Raw genomic sequence first — 7,136 nt, 5'->3', positions numbered from 1 at the left:
GGTTCAATGCCATAAGGCTGCATCCGCCACTGGCCTCTATGTCCAACTGCACCATCAGGTTTCAATGTGCATTGCTAATTATATCCATAAAGTGTAAGCATGTTTGGCTTTCAAAATTTCAAAACCTATAGAGCAAGCTTGTGTAGTATCTAACTGACCTAAATCAATCAAGATAAAAAATTGAAATAATTAATTAATATTCCAGAAAGACATTCAAATTTGTCCGCTCAAGTAAACGATATATCCACGAGGATGCTAATCCTACTAATCTGCTACATACTTGGCCTTTCTAAGCAGGCGGACTTTCCTTCAAGATTAAGCGCCCATATATAGTTTAATTGAAGTTATAAAATTTATAATGAGATTTTGTCGTCTAACGTAAGCCCCTATAGCTCAGTGGTAGAGCGTCAGTCTTGTAAACTGAAGGTCCGTAGTTCGATCCTGCGTGGGGGCATCTCTGTGTGAACATTCAACCTTTTGTTCCTTTTTATTTATTATCCATAGACAGCCATTTTCTTGATTAATCCCCCTATTAAAATTTGTTACTCCACTATTGCCTACTTAATAATATTTAAGCATTTTTATTATAGTGGAAATAATCCAGGAAAGGATATCACTATTTTAAATTCCAACCCAGTGATAGAAGAGAATTCAAAGCGTTTGGGGCGGGGGTTGGCTTGTTTAATGGTTAAAGCTCGTACAAGTTCTCTCAAATAATTAATTTGGAGAAAACAGATTGATGAGTCCTAATTCTCTGCGTGTTGTTGGATGTTTGAATAACTTCAAACGCAAGTTACTTGGATTAACTTTCTGATGATACTCTGTCCCAACTTAATTATTTAATTAGCACTTTCATATATATATATATATATATGTATGTGGCGAAAACTATTCTGTAACCTACAAATAAAAGAGTTTGTTATGTGCTAATTTATTTTAGTGCAATTTTCTGTCATTGGAAGCATGTATTTAATTCGTCCCTGTCACTTAACTTCTTTAAATTATATCCATAGGAAAACAACGATGAAGAAAACGAAAATTGAAAAAAATAAAGAATGAATAAAGTATATATTACTAGCTACTTTCTTTTACAGTTAGAGTACCTTTTTAGGTGTTATTTTCTTATATAAAAGAATAATCCAATAATATACGAGCATATGATAGGAAAAATAGATTCGTAATCTAATAAAATATGAGCATGTAATTTTTTTTTAATATAAAGGAATCAAATTGAAGTATAACAGACAATTTGCCACTTGTAAATTAAGTAACATTGTACTTTTATTACATAAAACTAGAAAGAAAGTTTGGTTTTTATTAAATGCATCTAATGGTAAAAATTAATACTAAAGTGAGTTAGTTTTATTAGATAAATAATAGGGAAAAAATCAAAATAACACATACGGGGCAAGTAAGGTTTCTCTTTTCTGAATTAAAAAATCACAGGAGAGACCTTAAGGAAGGTTTCCGTTTTCTGAAGTAAATAGTACTAAAATTATTAACTTTTTTAAACTGAGACTGTAGATAGTTGAAACAAGAAGGAAATTACTCTACAATGTTCTGCATCTCAAAATGACCAAAAAAAATAAAAAAAGATTTGTTTTAACATGTATCAAAAGAGAACAGTGACATATTATTTGAACGATATAAAAAAAAATTATTCTCGTTTTATTATATTTTAATTTTTCTTTCATTTGCCCTTGATTCTCGAACCTTGATTAGGTAAGTCCTGGATTATGTTACGCAATAGAAGCATGCAAGCAAATTTTCCCCTCTTTTTCTATTTATAATTTCCATGTGATATCATTCGCCACCTCGAAGCTCACCAATTTTGTAGGATCCTCTTCTTTTCTTATCCACAATGGAATTTAGATAATTAAAAGCCCACCTGAAAAAGAAACTAAAAATCAATTTCTCTACAAAATTAACGGCGAGCACAAATTATATCTAATGACATTTGCTTAACTTAAGTGTTTGACTCAAAAGATATTAAAACCTTTTTGAACAAATCAATTAAAGATAAAGGGGTAAATCTTAGCCAAACTTAATTGATTCTAGATCGAAAAATTTAGTAGTAATAATTACATATAGGACGAATGAACTATCAACAATCTTATTAAGATTCGATATTGCCTTCTTCATCGATGGATGAGGAAGGAGGATTACAATTGTTTTTCCTCTTAGGATACAAGAATGGAGCTTTTGTTCTTATTTTTCTTGTCAGAAAGATAGAGAAGCCCCCCCCTGAAAACCTTCTTGGGCTATATATATATAGTCGAAACCTCTTGATCCCCGTCGTGACTTGATGCACTTGGGTCGGTGGTGCGTTCTGATCGTGACTCTAGGCATTGCTCTTTTCGATGTGTCGGATATCTTGGAGGAGACATGAAGTGGACCCTATTGACTTCCACTACTCGATTGCTAAAAAGAGGTCGTGGGCAACTTGGTCGTGGTGGTCAAATTTTGACCAATACAGTTAGTCCCGCCGTCCGCTAGGGTCGTCCTTTGTCGGGCTCGATGGACGGATCATGTTTGCAGCATAGTCGAGAGGAATCTGACCCCCAACTTTCCATTCCTTAGTCGCATTATGTGGATTTTTTGGTGGGGTGGAGGTGTTCTTTTGGCACTCATGGACCGTTGCGATGGTTTCAGAATCGAAATGACGGTTTGGCAAATGAAGCGTTGGTTCATTTATGCCACCATTACAACACACGTTCCTGGGGAACTGAAACGTTTCATGCCCCATCAGATTCAAATGGTAACTCTTAGGTTTCGTGCTCGGAGAATTTATGTCTCTTATAAATAGGGGAACTTTGTCATTTGATTGATTTGCTTCATCATCCATTTGAGATAGTTCTTCAGATATCGCTTTTTCAGATATATCTCGAATTCTTGCTTTCCTTCCTGCTCACTGAAACCTTTCGTTCTTTATTTGTATTAGTTTTATTTGGAGAGTTTTCTGCTAAAAAATGGTCGGTGGTTCTTCTCGTGATGATCTCCCTGCTGCCGATCCGATACCAGAGAGTTCTGTTCAGGTCACCGGAGAAGTGGATGCGGTGGAGGATGAGGAGATTCCCTCGGTAGATGAGATTTCGCCTCGCCCCGGGAGGGACACGACTGACTTCAGCTTCAGCGGTGGAGCAGTGCCGGAACACATCGCTTCCATTGTGAGAGAAAGGGGAATATTAGATTTGAGGGAACGGTGGGGAATCCCGAGTTTCGTCGAGATACGGCCGACGGAGGGGGATGATAGAGTTCACTTCGACCTCCCCGGATATTATGTGTTCTACGCCTACCTCTTCATTGTTGGGTACTCACTTCCGCTTCCCATGTTGGTGGTAGATTTCTGTCATTACTACGAGGTGTGCCCTACTTAGCTTTCACCTTACTTGTACAAGTTGTTTCTTGTGCTGCTCAAGTATGCAAAACTTGCTGGTCGTGAGGTCACTTTGGGCCATATGCTGAGCATTTTTGCTCCACAACTGATTCGAGGTACGATGATTTACGCGCGTCCTTGGGGATCGAAAGGTCTGGTGGTGAAGATGGACGACAGTTCGTTTCTATGAAAATTATTTTTATGTGCTAACTGAGCATATTGTGGCGGACCCGACGGGATTCCCCGAGAGATGGAACTTTGCCCGTAAGTTTGCATCTTGAATTAATGGAATTTTTGACCATCTTCCTCGGATATTAAACTGCACTATTTTTCTGCAGCTGAGAGATTGCCCCCGCCACCTATCGAAGGGATTCGTGAATGAGTGGAGGCCATTCTTCCCCATACAGTGGGAGTTCGCACCTGGTCGACTTTTCACGAGAGATTTGGACGTAGGCCCCTTACAGGTGAGATGATGTCCTCGTCTACTGTCTTTCCTCTTTTTTTTTTTTGTTTAGCCTCTTATGCACCATTCGTTGTTGTCACGGAGGCCCTTGGCTTTAAAGGGTGTTATTTCGAACTTATCGAAATTACAGCCTGTCGTGGTTCGAGCGAGGTCGACCCTCTCTTCTTCTTTTTTTGATGGCGAAGGCCCTTGGCCTTAAAGGGTGTTATTTTAAACTTATCGAAATAATAGCCCGTCGTAGTTCGGGCGAGGTCGAACCTTTCTTTTTCTCTTTGATGGCATAGGCCATTAGCCTTAAAGGGTGCTATTTCGAACGTATCGAAATAACAACTCATCATAGTTCAAGCGAGGTCGAACCTTTCTTTTTCTCTTTGATGGCTAAGGCCCTTGGCCTTAAAGGGTGTTATTTTGAACTTATCGAAATTACAGCCCGTTGCGGTTCGAGCGAGGGTGAACCTCTTTTTTTTCTTTCTTTGATGGCGAAGGCCCTTGGCCTTAAAGGGTGTTATTTTAAACTTATCAAAATAACAGCCCGTCGTAGTTCGAGCGAGGTCGAACCTTTATTTTTCTCTTTGATGGCGAAGGCCCTTGTCCTTAAAGGGTGTTATTTCGAACTTATCGAAATAACATCCCGTCGTAGATCGAGCGAGGTCGAACCTTTCTTTTTCTCTTTGATGGCGAAGGCCCTTGGTCTTAAAGGGTGTTATTTTGAACTTGTCGAAATAATAGCCCGTCGTAGTTCGAGCGAGGTCGAACCTTTCTTTTTCTCTTTGATGGCAAAGGCCCTTGGCCTTAAAGGGTGCTATTTCGAACTTATCGAAATAACAGCACGTCATAGTTCAAGCGAGGTCGAACCTTTCTTTTTCTCTTTGATGGCGAAGGCCCTTGGCCTTAGAGGGTGTTATTTCAAACTTATCGAGATTACAGCCTGTCGCGGTTCGAGCGAGGTCGAACCTCTCTTCTTCTTTTTTTTTGATGGCGAAGGCCCTTGGACTTAAAGGGTGTTATTTCGAACTTATCGAAATAACAGCCCGTCGCGAGTCGAGCGAGGTCGAACCTCTTTTTTTTTATGATAGGAAATATGCAATTAAAGACACAAAAATTGAGAAAAATAATTAAAATTGTCACACCTCCTTTTTGCGCGCCCGCCCCGAAGGGTTAAATGCGCGAGGGGAGTTTTTCCAATTTAAGTGACAATATTCGAAATGGGATTATTTATTTAATTCAGAGTCTCCACTTGGGAAAGGTTTAGCTTTTGGTGTCCCAAATCACCGGTTTATCTTGAATCCCAAATCGAGGAAAATATTCGACTTTTCCAAATGAAGTCTGCGAACCAGAAATTCTAAGTAAGGAATTCTGTTGACCCGAGGGAAGGTGTTAGGCACCCTCGAATCCCATGGTTCTAGCACGGTCGCTTAAATTGTTATAATGGCTAAATATCTGATTTAAATACATGTTATGACTTACGTGCTTTTATTAAGTTTAAACCGCTTTTATTATTATCATTTATTTTTATAGAATTGCAACGTCGTGAAAATGCATCTCGAACCACGTCACAATCAATGCACCCGTAGTTGTTAACACATTTCGATTCCGTTGAGATTTGAATTTGGGTCACATAAATGCGCACCCGAATTTAAGAATGTAATTTAATTAAGTCGCGCCTAAAAAGTCTAACGCGTTATTATCTTTGGGGAAGGCAGTGGAATTCACTAAACAGTCCATCCCAAATTCTAAGTATTTATTATGACCAATTATTGAGGGCCCCGCAATTTGCCTTTTTATTCGACGAGGCTCGTCTCATTATTTTAGAAGGGTACCCTACAATGACTACGTCTTTACTACATTTATCTTTAAAGAAAAGGATGATGCCGAATTTTGCTGGTTTGGACAAATACGGACTGAATCCTTATTATGTTTGCCGAACCTGAACTTGTTTGATTACCTGATTGATTGTTCATGAGGTGAGGATTACCGCATGCTTTGTCTTCAACAAGTGAATATGCTTATTAATTCGCTAAGTGAGATTGCAAACAAACTAACAACATATATTGAGTTATGTTTAACGACCTCCAAGTTCTATTCTTAACACTCTAAACTATTTGAAATTGATAAAGAAATCGGCTGTTTTATTATGAAAATTACTACTAATTGAACTCAAAAAGGATTATTAGTTTTTCTCAACAATCATCAAAAGAATCTATACCGAAACCCAGTATCGAACCTGCATTGGAACGAATAAACTGACAGGAGAACTGGCATTCATAGCCAGACTCTTAATGTGACTGTATGGGAGTTTGTTTGGGATACATTTATTCCGGACCCAGTACCACAGTTTTGTCAATTCAGTGGTCTAGGCAAAATGCATACAAGTGCTACCATGACTCTATGCTATACAGTCATACTAAATCAAACAAGTGTTATACTGAACTGAATGTATACTAAATCAAAACATGCTGTCTATGTCATACTATCATTACTGTTGAGCCATGCTATCTAACAGTTCATCTTAAACAGAATGTATGCTAGTTTATACAGAATATTTGCAGTTCGCAGTAAAAATACAGGCCCAACTAATATTCGAACTATCTTTTTACACCAATGCTATAACATAAACTGGTATTCATTTCTTTATTTCTGCTTCAACTTCAAACTTTCAACAATACAAGGTTCAAAGATTGTGTACCTGGGAATATTTGCAATTGAAGAAAGGGGCAATTAGTAGAGTAACAATGAACAAATGCAGCAGCAGTAACAGCACCAACAGTAGCAGCAGGGCAGTATAGCAACAGCAACAAGAAACAGTAGAGTAGCAACTACAACTCTCAAACAATTGGAGTGGGATCAACCTCAACTAAACTAAACTTTCGAGTAGAACAAACAATAAACAAACAGACTCAGTTTTTGTGAGAAACTCAGTATTGCACAGAATAGGTCCGGATTTAGTTGAAGTCAGAAACAAAAGGAAAGGAAGCAATTTCTGGTTTTGTTTGTCTGAGTTATCAGACAGATTCTTTTCCAGTTTTCTGGATTCAAAAATTTGAACTTCAAGATATTCCCTCTTAGTATCTCTCCCTATCTCTGCGTGCTCTATCTGTGTCTCTAATTAGTGTGTATTCCAACTCTCTTTTTCAAAGAATTCCTCACAGTCTATCTGTTTTTCTCTTCCCTTTCTCTGATTCCCTCTTCTTTGTCTGGTCCTCCCCCTTTTATAGCCTCAACACCATCTCTTTTAACAGCCTGTTTTTCAAAATGTCACCGTACCCCTCCCATGTGTCTTTTTCCTTTTCAGATCCC

At 38.3% G+C, this 7,136-nt stretch overlaps 1 non-coding gene across 1 annotated transcript; it reads left to right on the top strand.

Moving 5' to 3' along the window:
- Window positions 1-382: 382 nt before the first annotated feature.
- TRNAT-UGU (transfer RNA threonine (anticodon UGU)) lies at window positions 383-454 on the top strand. The gene has a single exon. It is a non-coding gene; the product is annotated as a tRNA-Thr (tRNA).
- Window positions 455-7,136: the final 6,682 nt, after the last annotated feature.

The sequence above is a fragment of the Nicotiana tabacum genome, chromosome 20 (assembly GCF_000715075.1).
Source record: "Nicotiana tabacum cultivar K326 chromosome 20, ASM71507v2, whole genome shotgun sequence".
Lineage (NCBI taxonomy): Eukaryota > Viridiplantae > Streptophyta > Magnoliopsida > Solanales > Solanaceae > Nicotiana > Nicotiana tabacum.
The sequence above is the reverse complement of the archived record's forward strand: the minus strand, read 5'-3'. Positions and strand labels throughout refer to the sequence as shown.